The sequence below is a fragment of the Bufo gargarizans genome, chromosome 11 (genome assembly GCF_014858855.1).
Source record: "Bufo gargarizans isolate SCDJY-AF-19 chromosome 11, ASM1485885v1, whole genome shotgun sequence".
NCBI classification, from domain to species: domain Eukaryota; kingdom Metazoa; phylum Chordata; class Amphibia; order Anura; family Bufonidae; genus Bufo; species Bufo gargarizans.
Window position 1 is genome coordinate 44,190,580 of NC_058090.1, and position 13,449 is coordinate 44,204,028.

The 13,449-nt window shown below is 43.8% G+C and overlaps 1 protein-coding gene across 6 annotated transcripts in view; it reads right to left on the minus strand.

The window, feature by feature from the left end:
- The window catches only part of SIPA1L1 (signal induced proliferation associated 1 like 1), a 232,494-nt gene that overhangs the window by 174,641 nt on the left and 44,404 nt on the right, over nt 1-13,449 (minus strand). For 5 of the 6 annotated variants that reach the window (XM_044272804.1, XM_044272806.1, XM_044272807.1 and 2 more), the window contains exon 2: nt 127-231. The gene's annotated coding sequence lies outside the window, so the exon portion shown is untranslated. Of the gene's footprint in view, nt 1-126; nt 232-4,038; nt 4,134-13,449 lie in introns of all 6 variants that reach the window. The other variant, XM_044272803.1, reaches the window with a different exon arrangement.

The window sequence follows — 13,449 nt, forward strand, 5'->3', positions numbered from 1 at the left end:
ACCGCTTTCAACCTCACGTTCTTCCAACCAAGCCTATGGCCAGTACACAAGTCACTGTATACATTTAGACGTCAGCAGTCTGCCTAATGCTGGACCTTGCCCCTGACCTGGATAAAACCGGCTTACCTGCTATAGCATTGTGTTTCTGGATGTTCTCTTCGATATGTGCATAGCATCTCAAGCTCCGGCATTAGCATCTCAAGCTTCGGCATGAAGACCCATTACCAGACTCTAGAGAAATAAAACAAAGCCACTGGTTTATGAGATGCATCGGCTTTCCACCGTTTCTCTGACTTAATGTCAGTATATGGAGACTGTACATAATCATCCCTGATCAGTATAAGCAGGACCGTTAAGGACACATCCTCACAAAATGCATTTTATCACAAGGTAAAAAATATTATAAAGCTGTAGGTATAAAGCCAGGCCTGAAAAATTCATGTATGGGGCAACCCGAGCGTATGAATGCAGCAATTTATCTTTCCAACTCCTAATTTGATGCTACATACGCCATGTCATACCCTGGAGCTTACCTGGAGGAAACACACTTGTGAAGACCCAGCGGTTTGCCTGACTGACCCTTTCCCCCCTTGAAATATCACAGCAGCTAACTTGATTGAAACTTATGACCTTAAAGTCTCTAATACGGCTTAACTCAACTCACCTGACCGAAAAACAGCTGTGATTTCAAGACAGTTACCTAACAAACACATTATTTGCTTCTACGGAGAGTTTTCTAGGCTCTATGCACAGGTTGTGGAGCAGGGAGGGGGAGGAGGTGAGCTGTGACCACAGCAGAATACCTAATTTGTGATGTCATAGCATATTACCTGACACCCAACTGTGATGTCAGAGCGGTTTGTCTTGTTTTATCACACCTGTGATGTCATGAAAGATGTTTACCCAACTAAAACTCACTTGTGATGTCACAAAAGATGACAGCAGTTTACCTGACTTAAAAACCCCTGGTGATGTCACAAAAGCTTAGTTGACACAGTTGTGATGTCACAGCATTTACCTGCCTAAAAGCGAAGCTTATCTGAGCTCCTGCTGCCCACGTGAACATACCCTTAACATACAAAAAGCAAAGCAATTTGTATAGCATGATGTTTTTAGTTTTTTTTTGCTGTATGAAGTGTTTTAAACGTATCAAGCCATAAAGACGACGCTATACTGTGCAATATGCCTACTAAAAAGAAATCTATCACCTGTATTTTTTGCTTACCAACTAAAACCACATATTGGTGAATACTCTTTTACTGTAATATTTTTTATTTATTTTTTCAGATTAGTTTTTTTGCTTTTATTTTCTATAATAATTATGGAGGCAGCTCCTGCTTTACAGCAGCCTGTGGACAATAGGAACCTGTAATCTGGAAATGACTACCGTAATTGGTATCTATGGGAGAGCGTCGCGGGCATGCTCCGATGTGTGCAAAGGTCAAGGTCATTGTGCAGGAAGGATCCGTGACTATCACCTATTTTTTATGGTAGATCCTGTGTCGTCTATATATAGGTGTTATTATTCATTGCAATCCTGCCTCAAATGCTAATGAGAGGACTGTTGAGAAATTATCTCTACAGAACAGGAAGTGTCAGCCTATTATGAGGCTCGCTGGTCAGAATGAAAACTGCAAGATTTTATTTTTTTTAATAGAGATATTGACATTGAAAAAAATAAAAATAAATCACCAACAATTCTTAAAACGTGTGGAGGACAAAAAAAAAAAAAAGGGTCGCAAGTGGGCCCTTTTTCCATTAGAAGAGTGGCCTCCCGAATGGAAACCAAAAAGACCCCATTATAATCAATAGATTTGGTTCAGTTATGTGCCAGATCAGGCACTTCTATTATTTTTTATTATTCTGCTCAAATAATGAAGCAGAACAACAGAAACTGATAGCACTGGTCTGAACTAAGCCTTGAAGACCTGGACTTTTTTATTCTTTGATATTTTAGAATGAAAACAAAAAAATAAATCTCAACGTGATGGAACTATGAAGCCTACAGTAACAAGACTTGCATTGACATTTTGGCAGAAACTGGGTTTATCGAGTACATGTCACATCAAGTTTTACAATTGTCCATTTCCAGAAAATCATTTAGAGGCGTGATCTGATGTTTTCTATTGTCTTTTTGTTTTTTTCCACACTAGAGACAAAGCTTCTAACATGTGAGACATTTCACTTCACATGTTTTCACTAGTAAAAAAAAAACAAAAAAAAAAAAAAAAAAACATACAGGCGGTCACTGCATTACAAAATCGTGGCAATTGCGGTAAACACATGCAGTTTTTATAATACGTTGTTTGTGGCTTTTTACTTTTATTTTAACTGCCGCTTGTCCGCAAAACGTAAAAACCCAGCCTAATACTAAAGAAGCGACAAGATAGTTTTCAGGTGTGGACACCCAACATGCTCAGTAGAATCTGACAAGCATACAATCTGCCTACACAAATGTAATAGGGGGAGAGGAGGAGGGTGCCGTGGAACCCGGAGAGCTATAGATGTAGGCGTAGGAAGGGAAATAATCGGAGAAATGTTTTAACTTTCCCTGTGCTGGCACCAAGAGAACATTTCTAGATCTGCGCCCTCCTGGCACGTGACGATACAATCATCAACTCTCAAAAAATACAGCGGACGTTTAGGTATGGAGATTGCTAGACCATTAATAATTAACCACGACAGCTATAAAATGGGATAGCATTATCCGCAACCCGTACACAAGAGGAAGAGCTCATCTCACATTTCGATGGTTGTTTAAATGGGTTAATTGAATCCAGTAAAAAAAACTGAGTTTTAATGCGTCAGATAAAATGAGCAGAAGCGCAGCTTGTTTGTGAGTCTGTGTAGTCACACATCAGTGGTTTCCCACAGACCGTGAGTCCATGGTGGCACCACGGAAAAAGGTCCTATTTTGTCCACGATTAAGGATCCCTCACGCACATTATAGTCTATGCAACCTTGAAAACCATGGACACAACATGGATGCCATCAGTGTTTGGTCCAATTTTCCTTGACCATTGGTAGGAGATGCTCTGGAAATTAATTCTCAGCCTAGCAGTGTCTGTGGAATACGGACGACACACAGAGAGCAAAAAACCACTGACCAACTTGTTATGGATGTCATCACGGATGTTTGAAAGAGGTCTCAGCTTGTAAAAATTTTTGCAACTATTGTCAACTTTCTGGAAGGTCACAGTTGATGAGGGTGGCTTCCATCAACTCGATAGTCTAACCACATCCACAGAGCGGAGGTACGGACCTGGAAGCCCACCAAAGTCCTTCTCTGAGCTTCTGGGTCCATGTCTCCGAGCTGCAAAAGATAGAACATGTCCTATCTTTTGCTCACATCATGCGGATCACTGACCCATTGAAGTTAATGAGTCGTCCCCGTGATGCTGGGTGCACACGGACGGTGCCAGTGTTTTGCATACCCGGTCAGCAGCAGAGGCACGACAATCCCACCGTCGTGTGAATTAGGCTTAAAATTCATACGTTCTTGTAGTGCTCTCCTCAGACCATACCTAGTGCTGTCAGCAGTGTAGCATGTGCTGACAGACTCCCTTTAAGTCACCTGCAGTTCAGTAGAGGCCCAAAACCATCCCAACTACACCAACGGATGGTTCCATTCCCACTATGCTTTGGACGGGATGAAGAAGTGACAACTGTTCATGTGTCAGGGTACAACCACGTGGTTCGGCTGCCAGCATGTGGTCAAAGTATTTCTACCCACGTCAGTCAATGGCTGTACATTTTTACTGCTATATTGTGCTCCACTGTTCATTGCGACCAGCCGAACCGTAGGGTCATACCCTAACTCACACAAGATGCTACTTTATCACACTGTACATCCTCCTCAGAACAAGTATCTGATTCAATGTCTGCACCCAAAGCCAGAACTGGATGGAATTGCGCTTCAAGAGCCTTTGCCCACAGGGATACTACAGATACAGCGCCGTGATGTTCCTCTGCGTGCCTATGGATCTAAACTGATGTGTGGGCAAGATATATGGTACTACTCCAAATCTTTCTCCTTACCCGCTTGCAGAAGGCTTTATTTTTTTCTCAAATTCTGTATACTCCAGGAAACAGGAAAGAACACCGAAAATGAAGATGAAGAAACCGAGTCAAATCTGTCAACAGGAAGAAAGAACCAGAAAACTACATAAGACTCTGATTCTACAGGAATAGGTATGGTTAAATGAAGATACAATGCCGATTGCCAGTTTAGATAGGCTTCAAGGATGATCATTTTCAGAGACACTGGAAGATAATTGTAGACCGCTCTGAAAGCCCCTCTTCCATCTGCGCTTTGAAGCACAAGGTTTCAGAAACAATTACAACAAAGACAGGTATACCCGCATCCCTGACTGCCAACATACAGCCCGTTGCGACAATATACAGAATTGATTACTCCGGAGTACCTACTATTCCTGCTGCTGAAAATCTGTTCTACCAAAGTGAACAGAGGAGATTAAGGCTAATAAATGTACAAGTGGAAGGTACATTTCCGCTAGCTTAACCAAAGCCGAGGTCAAAGCAAGGATAGAAGAAAGAAAATGTAGAGGGTTCCTGGTGGACTCACTAGACATGGACATATCTTCAGCTACGTAAGAGCTCTGTAATGGCGCTCCATGCAGTGGTCCGAAATAATCCCTCAATAGGTTGCACACAGGATGAGCTTCACCTTAAGTGACTGAGATCTACTAAACTGGCTTTTTATGAGTAAATCCATCTTACCATATTAGACAAGATCCTAGGTCAATCACCTGTGTATGACTACCATATCACAGCAACCTTTAGGTGGCCATACACCTTCCATAGCTGGCAGACATCAGCTATCTCCCCCATATATGTTGTGTTTTCCATGGGGGTGGAGGGGAGAAAGCCATTGTCACACTGTTCTGGCGGTAGCTTATTTCCCAGGAGACAAAATTCAATGCTCCCGATCCTTCTCACGCCTGACATCATTTGTCATAGTGAGTCGGAGCTCCCCATGCATTGTGGGTCATGCATGATGGATCCGTCATGGACTCCACTGAAAGTCAATGGGGGACAGATCAGTTTTCTATTGGGTCAGAGAAAACGGATCAGTCAGAACGGAATGCATTTTGGAGCACTCCGTTCTGTTAAGTTTTGTCATTGACAATGAATGGGGACAAAACGGAAGCGTTTTTTTTCCGGTATTGAGAACCTATCACGGATCTCAATACCGAAAAACATTAACGCTACTGTGAAAGTAGCCTGACCGTTCAATTACAAGAATGGTCACACATGCCCACTGGAGTCCCCAGAGGGAATAGTCACACATGCCCACTGCTGACTTTTCTGACGGAAAGATAAGTAGAGTATAGCGCTCGGCTATCTCCAATCACTGGCACCCCCACTGGCTGATAGGCTCTTATGTTGGGACAACCCCTTTAACGCAGAGTACTCACATCTCATATAATGGGATATCAGAGTCAGAAGAACAGAAGCCCTAGATTTGGTATTACATGGGGAACGCCAGGAGTTACTATAACAGACATGTCAGGAGAGGTGACAGCCCCTCTTTAAGGGCTCATGGATACAATCACATGTGTGCTCCGCATCCCATATGCATTTTGCGGATCAGATGCGGACCCACTCATTATAGTAGGGCCGCAAAAGGTGCAGACAGCACACTGTATCCAAGCGTCAGTTCCGCTGGTCTGCAAAAAAGATAGAACATGTCCTATTCTTGTACGTTTTGCAGATAAGAATAGGACATTTCTGTTGAAGTGAAAAAGAAAATGGCAGCATGCACATGGCCAGCATCTGCGATTTGCGGACCACAAAACACTGACGGACATGTGCATGAGCCATAACCAAAGGATACTATGTGAAAAATCATAAAGGCATTTATAAAGGGGCTGTTCAGGATCACATAAACTTGGCTACTTCCTTCTAAAAACAGCGCCACACGTGTCGACGGGTTGTATGTGGTATTTCAGCTTGGTCCCAGCATCCATGTATTTCTAATTCTGGACAACCCCTTTAAGGGATACATAGTCCGAGCCACACACTCTAATTTTAGAAGACGCAGTGTATCTTAGAATACAGGAAAGCGGTGACATCACTCACCCTCTCACAGTTGCTAGGATACCCGATTACGATGAAAGGGTTACGTAAAGTAAGCAGTCATTTCTGGGAAGAAAAGTAATAAAAAAAGATCTGATCTTTAAAACATACGATACGCTGTAGGATCTGGCGGTTCCAGTGTGAACCTGTAGAGAGTAACAGGATGCCGTGTCCACCAAGATTACAGTAATTTTAATACAGGGAGGCAGATAATGTATAGGTCAGCGTACGCCGGCTGATCGGTGACCTTCTCCGTGCAGGACAATTTGCGGTGTATCGGCAGCCAGCAGGCGGTCAGCCGGCAGAACATCTACAAAGGTGACTTTCACCACAAGATTTACATGTGAGCATGTGGGCAAAGTAATTAACATGGAAGCACTTGCAAATTAATTGGCAGAGAGCAGATGGCCCCGGCTAATAAATCTCGAAGAAGAATTTTCAAGTGACAGCGTTGTCAATAAGAGTTGAGGTTTACATGTCGCTTACATGCAGCGATGGCAGTCTTTTCTTTTCTGGGTTGGATCAATACATACGGCGACCTGGCCGACCGATTCCAATGACTGACACACAAAAATTCACCTTCAGAGGATAATGGAGGCCGTGTTTTATCAAATGAACATTGACAGCTCTGACATGAGGGACCTTGAGATGGTCCTTCTTCCAAGTCAATACGCATGTAAAAGAATGTCAGAAAATCAATAGGAACAATGGACGCCCTGGCACACGAGACAAGGAGTCTCGGCTTTATGTTAGATCCCTCTGCACTTTCCTCCACCCCAGTCACACTATAGATTGCTATTTGGACCTCTCACTAACCCTCATTTCATAGAGTAGTGGAGACTACCAAGCTATGGCAGCATGGTGCTACGTGCACATATATAGTAGCGCCATACTACAGCATATTATATACACACATAATAGCTCTATACTATAACCTTTCCCTCTCTACTAAAAATAACAATGGGGATGTAAAAAAAAAAACCAACTCCAAATTCCCCCATGGTTTGTCAGTAGATCTGAAGGCTTCTTCACGGAGAACAGGTCCTTCTACAGAAGGTCATTTTTATATGGCTGGTATCACGTGTCCATATTATGGCGATAATACCAGGTCCTTCCGAGGTGCAAATGAACCAAATTTAGGTAAAGAGTATCAAAGAGATACCTGTATTGGACCTTGAAAAAAAGGTGGTAGGACAGCACCACTTACTTGGATCAACTCAAAAGGTTTTGCGGCGGTGCTCGTGGCGTCAGGTCTCGGCCTCAGAGACCCCCAAAATACCATGTGAAGATGAAGAAGGTCACGGCACTCCAAAAGCTTCCTTGTTCAATATTCTTTATTGCACCAAAATGACAGCAGCAACGTTTCGACAGTATAGTCTTCATCAAGCTTGATAAAGACTATAGTGTCGAAATGTTGCTGCTGTCATTTTGGTGCAATAAAGAATATTAAACAAGAATGTATTGGACCTTGCTCATACATATCCATTGACTTTAATGTGTGTAGTCACACATCATTGGTTTCCGATGAACTGTGGGTCTGAGGTGACACCACGAAAGAGTGCCCTATTTTAGCCATGATTATGGATTCCTTACGCACATAATAGTCCATGGGTCTGTGAAGACCACGGACACAATACGGATGCCATCTGTGTTTGGTCTGTGGTTTTCATGGATTGTTGCTAGGCTATTCTCTGGAAATGAATTCCCGGCCTAGCAGTGTACATGAAATAAGGATAACACACGGAAGGCAAAAAATGGACACATGGACCAAACACTGATTCTTCACGTTAGAACCACTGACCATCTTGTCATCAGTGGTCATTCTCTGTACAAAGCAGTGGTCGACAGTCTGCGATTCTTCAGCTACTGTGACAGCGAGAGCCTAAATGCAATGATACATCCCATAAGAATGTGCCAACAGTTGAGAATCAATGACTATGTGACAAGAGGCTTGTATTGAGGGTACAATACTGCAGCATTAACTACACCCTAGAACAGTGAGGACAAGAGTCCACATACCATGGCACAAATAACTATGTAAACCTAGCCTGTGAAATCCTGCCCAGAACATAACAAAAGGTGCAGCCCAGGACTAGACAAGACCTCTAACAAGTGCCCGAGAGAACACATCCTTGGCGAGCTTCTAATTGATGGATCAAGTTTCCTGACAACAAACCACACAGAGGGTACACCAGGCAAACCAAGTGTTCCCCAACCAAGCACTTGACTAAATACACGCCAGCCTATTCATAAGAGCACATTCAAGGACTGCAGCCACTTGGCTCTCGTTCAATAATCTATTTACTCGTTCCAATTGTTGATAGAGATTTTCTCAGAAACAAAACTAAACTATCTGCTGAGTCAAAGACGGTAATTGCCCTTAAAATAAATACCCCCATCTATGGAACTTTCTCTAAACTTCTTTTTAAGTTTTTGCAAATTAGCATGGCAAGGCCATGGCAGGATTACTTTGCAAGAAAGGAATGCTGTGGTTTCCAACTAACATTACATCAGCGCCACGGGGCTGAAATATCAAACACCTGAAAAAGACTTTTGTGTTCCATAATTTTACCAGCCATCAAGAGGACCAAAGCATTTATTACAGTAGTATCATAATCAATGACATCAATCTGAAAAACATCTGCAGATGGTCATGCAGTCCTGCCCAGGGCTGTGGACTTGGAGTGAAAGCTAGTTTTGGGTGGAGTCAGAAGAAATGTGCCGACTCCAGCTTAAAAAGAATATTATCTGTTACTAACATTGTGCAATTAACTTCTAAACGTTGATATAAATTTACACAACTTAAGATATATTTATGGTTAACATTACTAATGTCCTATCAATCTAAGGCTACTTTCACACTAGCGTTCGATCGGATCCGTTCTGAACGGATCCGATCATAATAATGCAGACGGAGGCTCCGTTCAGAACGGATCCGTCTGCATTATTTTGGCATATAAAAGCTAAGTGTGAAAATAGCCTCGGACGGATCCGTCCAGACTTTCAATGTAAAGTCAATGGGGGACGGATCCGCTTGAAGATTGAGCCATATTGTGGCATCTTCAAACGGATCCGTCCCCATTGACTTACATTGTAAGTCTGGACGGATCCGCACGCCTCCACACGGCCAGGCGGACACCCGAACGCTGCAAGCAGCGTTCAGCTGTCCGCCTGTCCGTGCGGAGGCGAGCGGAGCGGAGGCTGAACGCCGCCAGACTGATGCAGTCTGAGCGGATCCGCATCCATTCAGACTGCATCAGGGCTGGACGGAAGCGTTCGGGTCCGCTCGTGAGCCCCTTCAAACGGAGCTCACGAGCGGACAGCCGAACGCTAGTGTGAAAGTAGCCTAAGGCCCCTATTTTATCAAAAACAAAGATAAGCAGAATGTTCTAGTGGTGATGGAGAATCAGTTCTCAGTTCTCCTGTGTTCTCTTCTGTCTTTATACTATAATCAGTGATAAGCAGAATGTTCTAGTGGTGATAGATAATCAGTTCTCACCTCTCCTGGGTTCTCTCCTGTCCTTACACTATAATCAGCGATAAGCAGGATGTTCTAGTGGTGATAGATAATCAGTTCTCACCTCTCCTGTCCTTATACTATAAATCAGTAATAAGCAGGGTGTTCTAGTGGTGATAGATAATCAGTTCTCATCTCTTGTGTTCCGTCCTGTCCCTTATACTATAATTAGAGTTGAGCGAATTGGGGTTTGGATTGCTGTGTCCGAACCAGATTCTTTTAAAAACTACCCTTATAATATAGGCTCCATCTTACTGTAAAATGTATGTCCTCTGCGGAGGGTCTGTCCGAATTTTCTACAAATATCAGAAGACTTACTTAGTCTCGCTTCTATCAATCACGTCAGTTTGTCTATTTACATAATACGAAACTGAACTCAGCTTTGTAAATGAGGCACGAGGAATTATTGCCCATTTATGAAGTCAGAGTCAGTACTTTGGCTTATCGACCCCACAGCCCTGGTCGTGCAGCTGGTGTACCCCAATAAATCCCTGTATTTACTTCTAAAATGTGTGTGACCTAGCAGGATGTGCCCAAAAGATGCAGTTGTGGAGAATTACATCTAACAACCAGTGCAGCAGAAGTGATTGTAAACTTTCAGGGGCCTGGACTGGAGAGAGCATTAGGCTGCTTTGACGTGTAGATTTTTGCTGGTGTTTTGCTGTACTTTTGCATTTTTTGTGGTGTTTTTGGCACCTGCATTTTTGGTGAGATTTTTTGGCAGTAAAAAAGGCCAGCTGCAGATGTAATCTGAAGGTCTATGGGAAATATGAAACGCAGGACACAGGATTTTTTGTTATTTGCGTGGCGTTTTATACTTCTTTTCGAAAATCCAGTATGCATTAGCTCTTGGCTTTTTTTTTTTTCTGGCATGGTCACATTGTCTATAGGGGGAAACCACCATGAACAAAACACTAGTGTTCAAATACACAGCAAAAACACCTGAAAAAAGCAACACAAAATGCACAGCAGAAGGACAAAGCCGTGTGACCTTCTGAAGGCCCCCGGCGGCTGTTCTCGGAACTGCCTGCTCCCAGTGACTGCATTTGATTTCAGACCGGCTCCCAGCACAGGCACAGGTAAGGGCTTACCTGTGCATCGCCGGACGGGTGAGTCAAGATGACAGCCCGCATGTGTTCGTTGGCGAACCCTGCGAACTGCCCATCACTGTTTGTATGTTCTCCCCCTGTTTGAATGGGTTTCCTCTGTGTACTCTGGTTTGCTCCCACTAGGCTTGAGCGAATCGTCCTTCGGATCATAGACTTTGGGCGAAACTAAATACATTTTAAAGATGTACGGAAACAGCATTAAAATTAAAGGGGTTATCCCATCTTAGACAATGGGGGCATATCACAAGGATATGCCCCCATTGTCTGATAGGTGCGGGTCCCACCGCTGGGACCCGCACCTATAAGGAGAACGGAGCAGAGAAAGTGGAGGGCGGCGCACTGCGCATGCGCAGCCGCCCTCCGTTCATTTCTATGGAGCCGCCGAAAATAGCCGAGCTGGCTCAGCTATTTCCGTCGGCCCCATAGAAATGAATGGGAGCGTTGGCCGCGCATGTGCGGTGCGCTCCTATTCACTTCAATGGGAGAGGCGGGGAGCTGTGCCTGGTGGTGGTCGGACCCTGGGAAACCCGGGGTCCTCCAGCCACAACTCTCCCCGGCTCCTTTCTCGTTGTAGGTGCGGGTCCCAGAGGTGGGACCCGCACCTATCAGACAATGGGGGCATATCCTTGCGATATGCCCCCATTGTCTAAGATGGGATAACCCCTTTAAAGTATTTGAACAAATTAACTTTGGATCTATGATCCTAAGGTCGATTCGCTCAAGCCTAGCTCCCACATTCCAAATCCATACTGATAGGGAATCCTGATTGTGAGCCCCACTGCCAACAGCAAGTGATGATAATGTCTGTAAACCGCAGCAGAAAATAAGTACAGAAACATTAATCCGTAAAAGTAACAGATTTCTAAAGAATACAATGATTTGTAAGCTGTCTGAACGGTACTTCATGACTTACAGGCTTTACACGAGTGCAGCTTACACAGGCTGAGCGCAGAATATACACGCATACTATGTAATATATACATATGTAATCTACACACCAAACAAGGCTCCCCCCTAAATAAACAGCACAGAAAACCAGGGGATTAGGGCGCAATCCTAGACATAACTAAAATATTCTTGTGAAGTTGTTCCAAAATGTCTTCTGTATAGCCGGCAGTCCGGCAATTATTGTGAGGGGCCCAAAACTGATGACACTAGCAAAGTGGAGAACAGCCAATGAATGGGTCAATCTGCCACCCGCAAAAAATGCGGATCAGATGCAGACTGAAAATACGGTCATGTGAATGAGGCTTAATGTGAACGGCAGAGCTTCACTGATTGACGATGCTGCCTTGCGGGTCACGAATCCCGAATCTCACCAAAAGTTTGTAAGTTCTGCCATTGCTTTCTGTCACACTCCAAAAACAAAAGGGGGAGAACGTGCCGACTTCATTTGCACTTTTCTGGTTCAAAAAGAAGCCATTTTTGGCACAGTCGCTATTTTGAGCCAAAAATTTGAACTTTTTGAACACATTTATTTCCTTCACCACTTTTACAAAAAGTTTACAAATTTATTTTCCTGGTGCACCGAACTCCCAACAACGAGCCAGAATTATTACCTTCTAATACTCGTGGTGCATTGTACGCCAGCGAGGTCTGCTAATAAGACTGGCCTAAGAAACGCCAGTCTTGCTACATTTCCTAATATGTTAGAGAGGTATTCCCATCTTGGAGTTTGGGGGCATATCACTAGGATATGTCCCCCAATGTCTCATAGGTGCGGGTCCCACCTCTACAAATTTGGGAGGGTGCACCGCGCATGTGCAGCCCACCTCCATTCATTTCTAGGGAACTGCAGAAAATAGACGAGCTTGGCTATTTCCATAAGCCCCCGAGAAGTAAACGGAGCAGTGGCAGCACTTATATGGTGCGCTTTCTATTCATTTCAATGGGACTTCCGAAAATTTAAATAAACGCACTTTGCGGGCACCGTTCTAAGCACTGATGAAGTGGGATAGCGATATGCCCTCAATGTCCAAGATGGGACAACCACTTTATTAGTTTCCTATGAAATCTGTCCTTTTTGATTTTGATTCGGAGTACGGTCTGCCGAGTCACGCAAGCACCACTCTGTGTAGACAGTGCTGGCATATGTGGGTGCTATCTGCTATGGGAAGAAAATCCTTCTGGAACACATTACACTAAATTCTTTCTAATTCTACTTTTTTCATAGCACATAAAACACAGACCCGTATGCTGTCAATAGATCCCAGACGGTCACACGGTGTCGAGAGCAGAATTCCTATCTGCATGCATCAGCAGGCACACAGGCTAGACAGCGCACCTTGCTGCAAAGCCTTAGTGCGCGAAGAGGTGTGTGGAATGAAATATGAGGCACCCCGGTGACTCACAGGCGTCTCCAGCAGTCTGTAACCAAGACTCACCTTTCCGTGAACTGCTACGTGTCTCACAATAAGGGGGCATTCACACGACCATATCCATTTTGGGGTCCGCAAATTGCGGATTTCGCAAAATACAGAGGCATTCCATCACTGTGCATCCTGTACTTTTTGTGGGCCCCATTACAAAAATTTAGCAAAACAGAAAAATCACAACCAAAATAATGAATCTCAAATATCAGGATATATTCCATATAAAGGATGGACATGGTATTTGGATTGGATTACACCACCACATTCCAATCTAATCACTATGGGGATATTTATTAATAGCCCCGTTTTGTGCAAAAAAATTTCCCCTATTTACACCATTCTCAACATTTCT